This window comes from Euleptes europaea, chromosome 21, assembly GCF_029931775.1.
Source record: "Euleptes europaea isolate rEulEur1 chromosome 21, rEulEur1.hap1, whole genome shotgun sequence".
Classification (NCBI taxonomy): Eukaryota; Metazoa; Chordata; class Lepidosauria; order Squamata; family Sphaerodactylidae; genus Euleptes; species Euleptes europaea.
The window spans coordinates 5,568,877-5,584,379 of NC_079332.1; positions in this window are offsets into that span (position 1 = coordinate 5,568,877).

The following is a 15,503-nucleotide window of genomic DNA, read 5'->3' on the forward strand; positions in this document are numbered from 1 at the left end:
TGGCTCTTGGAGATACGGAAACTAGTGTGGGAGATTACTTCCCATTTAATAAGCAAAGCTATCGCTCACTGCTGAAAGCAAGAGGTCATCGTTAATATTTTCTCTCTCCCTCTCTGTGGCGGTAACACGCTGGCACCAAAACGGCCTAGGAAATAAACAAGTACCCTTGTCGTGAAGCCCCGGTGCTTAAAACTGGCCAGCGCCAATTAAAAAACAGCCTCCGCTTTTTAATCAGCCGGAGCTTTAATTGATTAATCGACCAATTAGAGCTCGCAACCATAATTAAAACCAACTTCAAAAACACAACAGCCACTATAAAACAATAGGATCAAAATAGGATCGTGGCAAAGGGAACAGCCGTGGAATAACTGTTACCCCTCAGCTATATGGACGCACTACCCCAAAGGCCTTCTTAGGTGGATGGCTTCTTGAATCTTAAGTGAGAGAGTGTGCCCGGCAGGCCTCCCCAGGGAGAGACTTTTATGAGGAGGGTGCCACCACCAAGAAAGCCCTGATCACTCCTGCCACAAGTCCAATTTCAGGAGGCAAAAGTTGCCGGAACAATGTCTGACCTATTCGTCTGAGATTTATCAGCACCCCTTGGATGCGATCAGAACCTGGCAAGTCACAGGAAAAGCCTAGACGAACCTGCAAACTTTGCCTTCTGAAGTTGCCATTTCCTCCAGGGGAACTGATCTCTGACATCTGGAGATCAGTTGCAATCCCAGGAGATCTCCGGCCACCACCTGGAGGTTGGCGACCCATGGCCTCTCCGTAGGCTGAGTACTTGCATCCGATACAAACTATAATCCCCAGCCGGTCTTTTTCTCTGTTCTGGGTTCCAAGCCTTGACAGCCAGCATGGTGTGGTGGTTAAGAACAGTGGTTTGGAGCAGTGGAGTCTGATCTGGAGAACCGGGTTTGATTCCCCACTCCTCCACATGAGCGGCGGAGGCTAATCTGGTGAACTGGGTTGGTTTCCCCACTCCTACACACGAAGCCAGCTGGGTGACCTTGGGCTAGTCACACTCTCTCAGCCTCACCTACCTCACAGGGTGTCTGTTGTGGGGAGGGGAAGGGAAGGTGACTGTAAGCCGGTTTGATTCTGCCTTAAGTGGTAGAGAAAGTCAACATATAAAAACCAACTATTCTTCATTATAATCCTTCATAATTACTAAAGGCGGTGAGGAGAAAACTGCTTTCACATCAGGTCGGCTGCTGGAACTGCCCTTGCCGTTCCCCCCCACTCCTCTCAGTTCCAAAATTGTCAACGCAGCTTCCTTTTCCATGAGCTTAGCATCCTTTGGCATGCGAGAGGGGCCAGCTGAGCGTTGCCTGGCATTTCAAATTAAGCTCTGGAGCATATTAACTTTATGGCTTTATACGTCCCCCGCACACACACACACACCGTATTTACTGTGTCCCTTTTCAGCTAAACTCTTCTCAAGATGCTCGACGCTCTGGAAATACTTTCCGCCTCAACGAGACGGGCCCATCGGTATAATTCCCTACAAGCGAAGGACCCAAAACAGTGGAAAGCATTCCCTTCGGCGGGAGAAAGTAAAAGAGTGTGCAGTTGGCTTGGGGGGACTTCCCCGACGCATTGCTCAGCTTCATGCAGGAGACAGAGGTCTCATTTCTCAAGAAGGACCGGTAGAACTTGCCCAGACCAGTCCGCTTACGAAACAGGCGTGCCAAAACCCAAAAAATGTATCTGGAGATGCTTGCGTCTAGAAAACCGATATGGTGGGTTTGGGTTGGGTTTCTTTTCCTCCGTCCAAGCCGCTGTCTACCCCACAACGAAAGGGAAAGGTGTCAAATTGTTCCTTGATGAGTGTACTAGGCACAGAAAAATAACGCGCCAGGGAAAATCGTTGGAGGGACTCTTCTCTCTGACATAGTAGCGTTGTTGTTTTTGTCTTTACATACAAGGACGTCTTCTTTTTTAATCTATGATCTCTCTGGCTGAAGCCTGACCTGGATGGCCCAGGCTAGCCCAATCTCATCAGCTCTTGGAAGCTAAGCAGGGTCAGCCCTGGTTAGGGCTTGGATGGGAGACCACCGAGGAAGTCCAGGGTCGCTAGGCAGAGGCAGGCAATGGCAAACCCACCTTGCCTTGAAAACCCCATGGGGTTGCCATAAATTGGCTGTGACTTGACGGCGCTTTACCCACACACACTTTGGAAAACAAGGATGCTCTTGGGATCAAACGCAGCTCAGGAGGGAAAGCCTTCTCCCACAGGGCAGAGCGATTAGGTGGCAGGCCTTCCGACTCTCCAAATAAATACACACCTATAATTTCCCTAATCAGTCCTTCGGGGGGAAGGGCATTATTCCCAGTCCTGCCGCTATTAGGGACTCATTTACGTGAACATTTCAAAGAAATTTGATTCTTAAGGTGATGAACACGACAAAATTGACGGATCTCCCAACTTGATCCCTGCCGATGCCTCACTTCCAGAGAGGGGTCTCTACGGAGATCCTACTGCAACCCAAACAGCCAAGAGTCTCTTAGCCTCTTAAAGTCTAGTTACTCCAGTCCAAGCCCGTTCATTTCAAATGGGCTGAGACTGAAGCAACTCTGTATAGCAGGGGTGTCGAACTGAATTGTTACGAGGGCAGGATATGACATAAATGCCACTTGGTCGGGCCGGGCCATGCCTTGCCAGCCCAGATCGAGAGTGTGGGGCGGCGGCTGCCTCAGCTGCCTCGCGGGCCGGATAAGAGGTCTCGAGGGGCCGAATCCGGCCCCCGGGCCTTATGTTTGACACCCCTGCTGTATAGGATTGCACTGGAAGTCTTATTACTATTATTATTGTTGTTGCCGTTGCTGGTTACTTTCATTTTCTTTTTTTCTCAGTGCAGAAAGCTCTCTCCTTTGGGGGAGGAAATGTCTGGAGTCAGCAGTTCTTCCTAGAAGGGTAGCAAAGAGAAGGATATCTGGCTGTGGTCGGAAGGGGGGGGGGGAAGGAATCTGTATCATCTGTAGCGGCACCCTCTTGGGAAACACAAATACATGTTCGGGTGAAGGATCTGTTACTTGCAACCTAATGCCAAAAGCTTCCGCAGCACTTTAGCTATGCCACCGAGTCCCCCCCTGCTGGAATTGGGCACCGTTTCATTTAACCAAATATCCCAAGCCCTTTCCCGCTGGGAAGGAAACCGTGGAGAGGACTAAGGGCTATGGGATTTCCCCCCCCTTTTAAACTGCCGCAGTTCTTGGATTTCTCAAGAAGAGGCAGGAGGAGACGAAGCGCTAGCAAGCGGTACTTCCCAACGTAACATCCAACAGAGAACTCACGTTGAGGAAATGAGCGTGCTTCAGGTGGGCCCAAGGCCTCGAGCACGACCAGTTTCATGTTTAGGCTTGCCAGGTCCCTCTTTGCCACCGGCAATGCCATAGAGTCCAATTGCCAAAGTGGCCATTCTCTCCAGGGGAACTGATCTCCGTCAGCTGGAGATCAGCTGTAATAGCTGGAGGTTGGCAACCCTATTCACGTTCCATCAGAAATGCTGCGAGCGGAAGCGCGTCTCGCCTCTGCTTCTCACCTGTTCACATGAAGGATCTGAGAGACAACCATGTCCCCTTACACCAGGGGTCTTCAAACTCATTCAACCTGTGGGCATTTCTGGAATTTCGAGGAAGGGTAGTGGGTGCCACCACAAAATGGCCGCCACGGGATGGGCAGTTACAAACGGCTGGGTGGTCCTTAGCCAAGCATCCTCTTATGTAGGGTTGCCAGCCCCAGGTGGGGAAATTCCTGGAGGTTTGGGGGTAGAGCCTGGGGAAGGACCTCAGCGAGGAGTTATGCCATATACAGTCCGCTCTCCAAAGTAGTCATTCCATCCAGGGGGACTGATCTCAGTCACCTGGAGATCAGATTTAATTCTGGGAGATCGCCAGGCCCCGCCTGGAGGTTGGCACCCCAAGGACAGAGGCAGCTGTTCCTGAACAGAGACTGCCCGCGAACCCAAAAGCGATGCCTTCCTAAGCTCCCCTGAAATATCTCCAGGAGGCAAGCCAGGAAGAGACGGGCTAGGAAATATGTCAAGGGACAGTGTGACTGACACCATCGGGGATCACTGCCCTACACCTTGAGGCTAGCTAGGCAATTTCCCAGGTTCCCAGTAGTAAGCCCTTCTCGGAGAGAAGTAAGAGCTAGCCAGGGGCTTTCGGGGCCTCCTCTCAGGCTATTCCACTCCAGTGGCTTGGAATGCTTTGCCTGGCGAGGTCTACCCCAGCCTGCCCCTACAGGCATTTTAAAAGGCTTTTGTTTAGACAGGCATTCCAAGAGAGGGCGGTGGTCGAGACGGATGGGTTAACACGGGGTAGGTAGACTGTGTAAAAGTATTCCCTTTTTCTTTTCTTTTTTTGAAGTCATTTTCCAAAAAAGCAACATGGCTGGAAAACCAGAACACAGAATCATTCTGCTTTCTGGTGTGTGCCAACCCTGGACTGGTGCGACAGTCCATTGAAGACGGGCAACGCGGAGAGCTGTCATGGTGAGCTGCAAACTGGAAAATCCCCGACTGAGATTTCCTTCTGCTGTGAAATTCCGGGGGAAAGGCAGGGAGGGCTTGCAGGTTACCAAGTCCACCTGACAGGTGCAGGGACTGTCAACAGGCGTGATGGGACCGGGTTTCCAGGTGTGTGTGGGGGGCCAGGTCCAGATGATGGCCATGGCCCAAGGGGCTTCCCAACGTGAACTGGCCCTGAAAACCACTACGGGGACCTCACATTTTCGCAAACGCTGGCTACGTACATTTCCACAGCAGGGCAAATAGCGGCTCCTCTGGGAAATTGGGGGGGGTTCCTTATTTAAATCAGATCAGATCCAAATCAGGCTGCGGCACAACTAGGAACTGCATTGTCAGTATGAAACTCCAGGGGCACCTCGGACGCAAAGTTCCAGGTGAACCAGCTCTTAGGTGCGCCGCTCTCTCCGGGCCCTGCTCCAGCGTGGTGGAGAGCCAGCGTGGTGTAGTGGTTAAGAGCGGTGGTTTGGGGCGGTGGAACTCTGATCGGGAGAACCGGGTTCGATTCCCCACTCTTCCACATGAGCGGCAGAGGCTAATCGGGTGAACTGGATTGGTTTCCCCCACTCCTACACAAGAAGCCAGCTGGGTGACCTTAAGCTAGTCACAGCTCTCTCAGCCCCACCTCCCTCACAGGGTGTCTGTTGCGGGGAGGGGAAGGGAAGGTGATTGTAAGCCGGTTTGAGTCTCCCTTAAGTGGTAGAGAAAGTCGGCATATAAAAACCAACTCTTCTTCTCCAGCAATGCTGGAGCTAACCTCCCGCCTCAAACGAAACCCTGCTTAGAACTTGGGGAAAGACAAGGGGTGAGAGAGGAACAGCCTGGCTTCTGGAATCTGTTTGGCCAATTTCTAGATCAGAGGTGTTCCATCAATGAAGAACACTGGTTGTATTGTTTCCTGAAAACCAAGAGACCGTATCTAGCTCACAACTCCCTTTGGCAGAGCTTCAAACTCTTTTACCTCTTCGGGCTTATCGATCCCTCTTTCTTGTGTCTGAATCTTATCTCCTACCTAGCCCTTTGTTTGTGTTCTGCGCCATTTCCTTCAAAGGGTACATGAGATTTCGCAATCAGGAGCACCGCTGGCCTGCAACGTACACAAGTGCCCTTTGCAATTGGTGGGCTCCCCCATAAGATAGAGAACTCCTTGCAGAAAATCAACCGCAGGTCGGTATAAACCCTGGGCGAAGTTTGGGGCGCTTTTAATTAATGCCGTAACTTGTAAACTTGGCAGCAGGAAATTCCAATATACAGGTCAGCTTCAAATTTCTGCAGTAGGAAGAGCATATCTTCTTTTCTTTTTGTTTTGTTTGCAAGGTGAAGCAACGATCTTATCTGAATGGCAAATATTAAAAACAGCAATCCCAGTTTGATTGCACAGCTAGAAGACATCGCTCACTGCCAAAGCTTCTAGAGGGCCATCCAGATTTCCCAGAAGGAAGGGGCACAGAGACTCAAGCGCATGGATTCCTCAGAAGGCCAAAACTAGGTTCAAATACAGTATAGTAATCTCCGATTACCAAAAACTTGGGAAAGGGGTGCATTTGTATAGTTCTCCTTATGAGAAACAAGAGGAAGTTCCAGATCATCACAGAAGCTGAACTTGGACAAACACATAACCCCAGTTGCTAAGGTTATCGATAAGGTTGCCAATCTCCAGGTGGGGCCTGGAGGTGTCCCGGAATTACAACTGCTCTCCAGAGGACCAAGATCAGTTCCCTTGGAAAAAATGGCTGCTTTGGAGGATGGATTCTATGGTATTATACCCTGCTAAGGTCCCTCCCCAAACCCCACCCTTCCCAGGCTCCACCTCCCCAAATCTCCACGAATTTCCCTACCTAGAGTTGGCAACCCTATGAATAGGGTTGCCAGCTTCCAGGTACTAGCTGGAGATCTCCTGCTATTACAACCGATCTCCAGCCGATAGACATCAGCTCACCTGGAGAAAATGGCCACTTTGGCCATTGGACTCTATGGCATCGAAGCCCCTCCCCCAAACCCTGCCCTCCTCAAGCTCCGCCCCAAAAACCTCCCACCGGTGGTGAAGAGGGACCTGGCAACCCTACCTATGAATGAGTCACAGGAGGCCATGATACGAGATAAATATCAAGACCTCCTGCCTAGAGCCAGCAGGTCCCTTCTCCATCTTATAGCCTCTAGTGACATCTGCTGGACTTTGGCGTTGCTAAAAGCATAATCTGTAATCTTTGCGGTTGGACAGATGGAAGAAGGCAACCTGGGACGGCCCTGGGGAACCCCTGTTCATTTTTCTTCTGCAACGCAGCACCAGGAACCCTGCTCCTGCACAACCAATACATCCATAACCACGGCTGTGCTTACTCCCACGCGCCTGGCATCTTGCCAACGGCGGCAAACAGAATTGTTCAAGGAGGGCATTTCTGCGAAGAAAAGAGGGCGACCTCCCAACAGTCACACCGTGACTATCCTGGTGTTGTGGTGGCAGCTGCTGCCAAAGCAACGTTTTCAAAAATCTGCACATCTTCAAAAAACCCCAAAGTTGCCATTTCCCCCAGAGAGCTCTCTAGTCTGGAGATCAGTCATAATTCCAAGAGATCTCTAGGCTTCTCCTGGAGGTTGGAAGCCCTGTGTAGAGGGCGTCCAGTAGCCATGTGTGGTATGGTGGTTTGGAGCAGCAGACTCTAATCTGGAGAACCGGGTTCGATTCCCCACTCCTCCACATGAGCGGCGGAGGCTAATCTGGTGAACCGGGTTGGTTCCCCCACTCCTCCACATGAAGCCAGCTGGGTGACCTTGGGCTAGTCACAGTTCTCTCCGAACTCTCTCAGCCCCATCTACCTCACAGGGTGCCTGTTGTGGGGAGAGGAAGGGAAGAAGATTGTAAGCTGGTTTGATTTTCCTTAAAAAGTAGAGAAGGTCAGCATATAAAAACCAACTCTTCTTCTTGAGGATGATGGTAACTGGACATGTGGCTCACGGTGAGTAGGGTTGCCAACCTCCTGTGGTGGCAGGAGATCTCTGACTATTACAACTGGTCTCCAGATGACAGAGATCAATTCCCCTGGAGAAAATGGTCACTTTGGAAGGTGGACGCTATGACGTTAGAGCCCACTGAAGTCCCTCCCCAAACCCCCCCTCCTCAGGCTCCACCCCCCTCCCAAATCTCCAGGTATTCCCCAGCCTGGAGCAGGCAACCCTATGCACGAGCCGCAAGGTACCCCTGCCACCCTGTTGCGAGCAGAGCTCAAAATCTCCCACCTAAGGTGGGCAACTTGCTACCTAAGAGTGAGCAGAGGTCAAAAAACTTCCATCTTTTGATGCCATGATGCCCAGCAATTTCACGCAGGGGATCCCTGACCGTGATCAATTGAAAAAAGGTAATGGGACTGGCACACACAGAAGAATCTAGCCTGAAGTGCTCAAGAAAAAGACAAAGGGAACCATGTGGTGCATCCAAATCTATATTTTTTGGGGGGGGGTGTTTTTAAATGACATATATAAGAAACATCTGGGGCTCCTCTGAACAATGAAAATAAAGAGGGCGGGGGAAAGCCAGTGTGGTTTAAGGCTAGGCCTGGCGTGCCTGTGAACAGTTTGTCAGGTTGTTTCAGGAACGAGGCGGGAGTCAAGGGAGGTTATCCACCAGTTGGGCCCAGACCAGACCAAACTATTTCTCATGCCAAGAAGAATCGTTACCCCCTAAAAAAGTAAATGGACTCTGATCTGGAGAACCGGGTTCGATTCCCCCACTCCTCCACATGAGCGGCAGAGGCTAATTTGGTGAACTGGGCTTGTTTCCCCAATCCTCCACACGAAGCCAGCAGGGTGACCTTGGGCTAGTCGCACTCTCTCAGCCCCACCTACCTCACAGGGTGTCTGTTGTGGGGAGGGGAAGGGAAGGTGATTGTAAGCCGGTTTGAGTCTCCCTTAAGTGGTAGAGAAAGTCGGCCTATAAAAACCAACTCTTCTTTTTCTTCTTTGGGGAGTGGAAGTTTATCTTTCTGTTCAAAAGATCTGAAATTATAGAAGGCATTTAACGCAATGATGGCTTGAATTAGTTTCATTGTTTTAGCGTCTAATTTTTAATTCTGAACCACTCTGGAAACCTCTTTTTGTTTGTTTGTTTGTTGCGGGTTAAAATGCAGTATAACAATTCCATAAATGAAAATACAAATGCAGAAAGCAAGCAGCCCTCCGTAATGAAAGTGAATTTCAGTCCTCATTAAAAACATCTTCATTCTCGGCTTTTTTTTTTTTTTTAAACAACCCCTTCAAAACAAAACTTTGCCTGTTCTATTCAAAGCATTCTCTCTTTCTGCTGAAGCCACGTTCCCTGAGAAGTTGGCATTTGCCCCGCAGCTCCGGTATATAAAATACATACATATACCCATTTTAAAACCGGGCCGTAAAATAGCTTGTATTTATTCTTCAAAACAGCTTGTTTGGGCAATTGCCAACTCCCCCCTTCTTTATTACAACGGCTAATTAGCCAGTTTCCTGCTTGGTACCCTGTAAACAAAATGTATTTTGTAACCAATTTGCAAAGCGCTTTTACAGAAAAGGCCCAGAACACTCCTACCTGTTTGATGCATTTTGACATTAATTTGATAATAGTGGCTTAACAAGGAATCCGGTCTCCCTGGCTACAAATACATAGCTTGGCTCCCATTTCCTTTTATCAGGGCTGTGAAATAATGCTATTTCCCTCCTTGCTCCAATAACCACCGCTGCCCCTCTCCTGAACACCCTTCCTGACTTCGGTGCATTGCTCAAAGCATTTGTTCTGCAGATGATTCTCGTTTTATCTTGACATCTGTTAGGTTATTATCTTACTTTCTTATATTTTAAGATTTTGTATGTCTTATCTTTGTGGATTGTTACCGAGGGTTGGGGTATAATACAGATGGTAATTTTTAGGATTATTAAAATGATTTTTAACAAAAAAAATCTACATTATGTATTGGGGGACATGTCAGTGGGAACAACAGCACTAAGAACATAAGAAAAGCCCTGCTGGATCAGGCCAAGGCCCATCAATTCCAGCAGTCTGTTCACACAGTGGCCAACCAGGTGCCTCTAGGAAGCCCCCAAACAAGACGACTGCAGCAGCACCGCCCTGCCTGTGTTCCACAGCACCTAATGTAACAGGCATGCTCCTCTGATCCTGGAGAGAATAGGTATGCATCATGACTAGTATCCATTTTAACTAGTATTTGTCTCTGTCTGAGCTACAGAGATAATATAGTGAATAAGTTGATTTTGAGCTACGTGCGGGTTTTTTGCTTCGAAATAAGATGCAGGCTGCCCTTAGTCATATAGCCATATCGCTGCATTTCACAGATGGAAAAATGCTCGGGAAAATCTGCAAATTGGGCAAGAGACAGCCTGTAGCTCAAATCTGGGTGCTCCTTACAACATTTTCCCCCCTGTGCCCAGGGAGATTTCTGCCCCCCAAAGTGAGTGTTCACACATGCGTTTCTGCACGGAACCTACAGCCTAAAATGGCACCGATCCAGGGAACGTGTCCCGGTCCTGGCTTTACTGCACGAGTAAACAGGTTAGCCTCAGGTTATCTATGTGACAAGCCAATTATTGTGGGATTCAGTACTAACAAGTGAAGGGTAGCGAGGCCGATTTGACCTGGCCAGCCCCTATTGCGTATTTCATAAAAGCTCGAAGCCCATCAAACCGACAGCCTTTCCAAGCTTTTTCACCTGTGGAAATCACCACTTTTCATCCCCCCTTCACCTAACAGTAATTTTCAAAATTTTTACCAAGAATTTTAAAAAGTAATTTCCCCAGCAGCCCCTGGGTAAGAGCCAACAGCGGTTTTAAACTTCAAAAAGAAGATCCACAAAGAAGGGGGGGAGAGAAAGGAAAACCCTGTCTCCTGTTTTGTGCTACATTACTTAATTGTCAATTGGCTAATTAGCAATGCCCAATTTAACATGATACGTAGATAGACGGAAGCTCAGAAATCTTTAAAAAAAAATTAAAAGCAAAGATTAACTTAAAAAAAAAACATTTAGAACAAAAGGCACCCAGGCTTAACATAAGAACACTTGAATGTTCTGAACGTTAAAAGGGAGGACGAACCGCAGCAGCAATTAATTGCAGATTCCTTTTGCTGGCGTTCAGATCTAATCGCATCGAAGTTTCACGGGGGCTTACGTGTATGACTTTGCACTGAATTCCAATTATTATTCTCCGCATAACACACACACTTCACAGGGTTGCCAAACTCCAGGCGCAATCCTGGAGATCTTCCAGAATTGGAGATGTTCTTCAGACTACAGAGACCCCTGGACGGAATGGCTGTTTTGGAGGGGTGGACTCTTTGGCATTGTACCTCCTCTGAGGTCCCTCCCTCCTCAAACCCCATCCTCCCCAGGCTCCATTCCCCAGGCTCCCCACTAGGGTTGCCAGTCTCCAGGTGGTAGCTGGAGATCTCATAAGAACAGCCATGCTGGATCAGACCAAGGCCCAACAAGTCCAGCGCTCTGTTCCATCAGTGGCCAGCCTGGTGCCTCTAGGAAGCCCCCAAACAAGACGACTGCAGCAGCATTTATCCTGTCTGTGTTTCACAGCACCTCAGATAATAGGCATGCTCCTCTGATCCTGGAGATACTAGGGATGCATCATGACTAGTATCCTTTTTAACTAGTAGCCATGAATACCTTTCCTCCATGAACATGTCCACTCCCCTCTTAAAGCCTTCCAAATTGGCACCCATCACCCCATTTTGGGGCAGGGAGTTCCAGAATTTAACTATGCATTGTGTGAAAAAATACTTCCTTTTATCAGTTTTGAATCTCTCACCCTCCCGCTTCAGCAGAGGATACCAAGTTTTAGTATTACGAGAGAGGGAGAAAAGCTGCTCCCAGAATCTCAGCTGTTCTCCAGGTTAGAGTGATCAGATCCCCTGGAGAAAAGGGCTGCATTGGAAGGTGGAGTCTATGGGATCATACCCCATGGAGGTCCCTCCCCTCCCCAAACCCCACCCTCCTCAGGCTCCACCCCCAGAATCTCCAGGAATTTCCCAACCCAGACCTGGAAATCCTTAATAACGTGTGTATTGGAACAAATGACAGCAGGGAGAAGCAAGGCAGTCTGAACACCTTCCCCTTCAAGTATGTGTGTGTGTGTGGTGAGTGAAAAGTAAGAGCGGGAAGGCGGGAGAAAAAGAAAGACGGGTGGGCGTCAGAGGTCAGCGATACTGGAAACCATACACAGCGGCCACTCAATTCCCTTTCAAATAGCCAAGGTCAGGATCTCTCCTAGCGGAGGTTTTACAGCTGAGACCCCCCCCTGCCGCTAACAGCACCAATGTAAAAAACGGAAAAACGGCTCCAGCCTTTTACACAACTAGTTTCGACCACAATGTCCCTGGGAAGGGGGGGAGGAAGTCCTCCGAAAGAAGCAGGAGGGGGGGCGGAGGAGAGAAAGCGGCCTCCGCCCAAGCCGCAAGCTGGGGAAATTAACAGGCAGCACGCTTTTCATTAGTTTTGCAGGCCACTGGCCTCCCCCTAGTGCCCCCCCCACGCTCCGTTTCAGCCCTCCCTGCCTCAAATTAGAGAGGGCCCAGGGCAGCATCTCTTTGCTATTCATCACCCGGCAGAGCATCCCCTCAGGTTTCTATGGAAATAATGCTTTTGCCTAGAGAGCGGGGGGGGGGGTCCTTCCCTCTTACTGCCTCTGATAGACCATGTCGCAGCGTCTGCAATGGAGGGCAGCTTCCCCTGGCGATCTCTGAGAAGCGTTATAAATACTGCTCCTTTGACGGGCTCCCAGCGAGGTGAGAAGGTGGTGGCGGGCACCCTCCCAGCTGTGGATGACAGGGCACAGTGAATAGGGACTGAAGCCGGTTGGTAAGATGACCCCGTTTCTTCTTCTGTAAGCCTTCGTCTCTCCAGTTCGGCTCACGCTCCCAACTTTTAATTTTTATTTTATAAGAGTATCCCGAACCATTTAATTGCTCATGGAAAATGGCAGAAGCAGAAGAAGAGTTGGTTTTTATATGACCTTCTCTCCCACTTGAGAATCAAACTGGCTTACAATCACCTTCCCTTCCCCTCCCCACAAGAGACACCCTGTGAGGTAGGTGAGACTGAGTGTGTGTGTCTAGCCCAAGGTCACCCAGCTGGCTTCATGCGTAGGAGCACGGAAACAAATCCAGTTCACCAGATTAGCCTCCGCCGCTCAGGTGGAGGAGTGGGGAATCAAACCCGGTTCTCCGGATCAGAGAACCACCGCTCCAAACCACCACCCTTAACCAGGGTGGCTTTCAGCTAAGGAATAACCCAGTCTCGATAAAGGCTGAAGGTTAACTTCCATCAGCAATCTGTAAAGGTAAAGGTCCCCTGCGAAAGCACCGAGTCATTGACGTGACATCATATCCTGACGTTTACTAGGCAGACTGTTTTACGGGGTGGTTTGCCAGTGCCTTCCCCAGTCATCTTCCCTTTACCCCCAGCAGCAAGCTGGGTGCCCATTTTACCGACCTCGGAAGGATGGAAGGCTGAGTCAACCTTGAGCCGGCTACCTGAGACCAACTTCCGTTGAGATCGAACTCAGGTCCTGAGCAGAGCTTGGACTACAGTACTGCAGCTTACCACTCTGTGCCACGGGGCTCCTATCAACAATCTACTAGGTCCCCAAAAAAGGGGGGGAGCCACAGACCCTCACTCAATTTTTCCTCCTAAAAAAACGACAAAAAAACCCACCGATGCTGGCACCTCGCTCCACTTGGCTCCACTTGGCACGCCACCCCCTTCTCTCCACTCCAAACATATGGCGCTCCACTTAATGGCCCTCGGCCCCCCGTCAACGGGGGACCATTAGGGTGGGTTCTTTTTCCCAGCGTAAATGTTGCCGAATATAAATTGTAATTAACACCGATGCCAAAACGGCACTTAGAGAAAATAAGCACATTATTAACATCTGCTGAATCCTGCCTGGAGTGCTGCGGCGGCAGCCGAAACGCTCCTTCGCGTTAAGAGGATTTGTGGCAGGAACCAAAGTGGAGAAGCTGGAAGGGGCTGGGAGTGGAGAGAGAAAAGCAAGGGGCCACCCCCTGCGCCGTCACGCTTGGGGGTGGCCCAAGCCGAGCCAAAGGCCTGTGCGAGGGATCGGGGCCTCGCTGTTGTAGGTGTGTCTCCCAGGGAGAAACAAGAGGAACTACCACGGGCCAACGATGCTACTGCCCAGCCCCCAATACAGCTCTGCTGACTGGCAACGAAAGGACACTCGCGTCTTCTGCTCCCTCTCTTCAGGGGCATGCTCTGCCCCACACCAACGCTGGGCTGCCCTAGGCAGATGGCACCTGGGACACCTCTGTGAATACACCAGCGCTCATCTCTCGTTACCAGGATTTCAAACAGTAGCCCAGAACGGAGAAGGCAAGGCAGACGGGTACAGAAGAACACGTCGCAGAAGGTTTTAAGGCCGGAAGAAGTGTGACAGGCCAATAGGGGCTTGTTCGCAAAATCTCCAAACTGCTGATGGGTTCAGCAAAGCCGGGCACCCCTGCTCTAAGCTATACCAGCTTACTTTGCAATTGTGCCAGATATAAGGGGGCATGGCTTAGTGGCAGAGCGTCTGCTTGGCAAAACAGAAGGTCCCAGGTTCAGTTCTGAGCATCTCCAGATAACAGGATCAGGTAGTAGGTGAGGGGAAAGGCCTCTACCTGAGACCCGGGAGAGCTGTTGCCAGTCTGAGTAGACAATACTGTCCTTGATGGACTGATGGTCTGATCTGGTATAAGGCAACTTCACATGCTCATGTTTTACTTGTGCTAGGTGTGTGTGTGTGGATAGCCCCAGGCTAGCCTGGTCTTGTCAGATCTCAGAAGCTAAGCAGGGTCGGCCCTGGTTAGAATTTGGATGGGGGACCTCCAGGGAATACCAGGGTTGTGATGAGGAGGCAGTCAATGGCAAACCACCTCTGAACGTCTTTTGCCTTGAAAACCCTACGGGGTGGCCATAAGTCAGCTGTGACTTGATGACACCCACCCACAGGTGTGCATGTGTGTAACACAGAACGTAGACGCCCCGGATTCTAGCCACTGCAAATCTCATTCAACTCCCCTCCTTGCACTTAATTCTGGCTTCTGTGATGTAAATGTCTTCAGGTACAATCTTAAGGGCTAGGAACTTAAAAAAACAAAAACAAGATTCTCTCGAAGGTGTGTTCTGTGCTGCCTTTCTTGTCGAACTGGGGTATACACACCGCCCTGCACAAAAACTCATCCTGCCGTGTGTATAGTCAGCAAAAATCAGCACACTGGAGGTTTCTCCCCGAAGGCAAAGATCTCCACGCACCAGTGAAGGCTGCCAAGAAAGAAAGAGAGTCTGCAGAGAGACGAGGCGAGCAATCAACGAGAGACCCTCCACCCAACACTTTAAAAAAAAGAGAGAGAAAGGCTTGCTAATATAGCAAAGGCGTGTCGAGAAACGTTTATATGCCATTGGGTGGATAAACCCGTGCACTGTAAATCCAATGAACACCCGTTACCAGTGTCATACATTTTTTTAAAAAACACACACACACACATTTACACATACACAAGCCGGCCGATGACGTCAAGCACAGAGCAACAGAAGCAAGTCGCCGAGAAAAAGCGCAAGAAAGGAGGTGTCCTGTTTTTGTCACCACGTGGTTCGGTCGCAAGCGGTGCCCCTGCGGGACGTTCTTTTCGGAAATTCCAATCCGCGCCCGTGTGTGTGTGTGGGGGGGGGGGAAATGCTTCCGATGTCAGAGGGGCTGTCGAAGTGCCACTTCACCAACGGACACGGACAGGAGAGTGACGTCTTCGAGAGACCGCAACGGCCATGTTGCGCAAAGGGGGCAGCCGCAAATGGGTGAGATCAGCCTCGAGTCGTTCACAGGACAAAAATGGCCGTTCGGCAAGAGGGGGGGGTTTACATTTCGCCAAGCCGAGGCACCGTCTGAAGCACAGCAGATCTGCAGACGCGCAGCATGCTTTGGGAG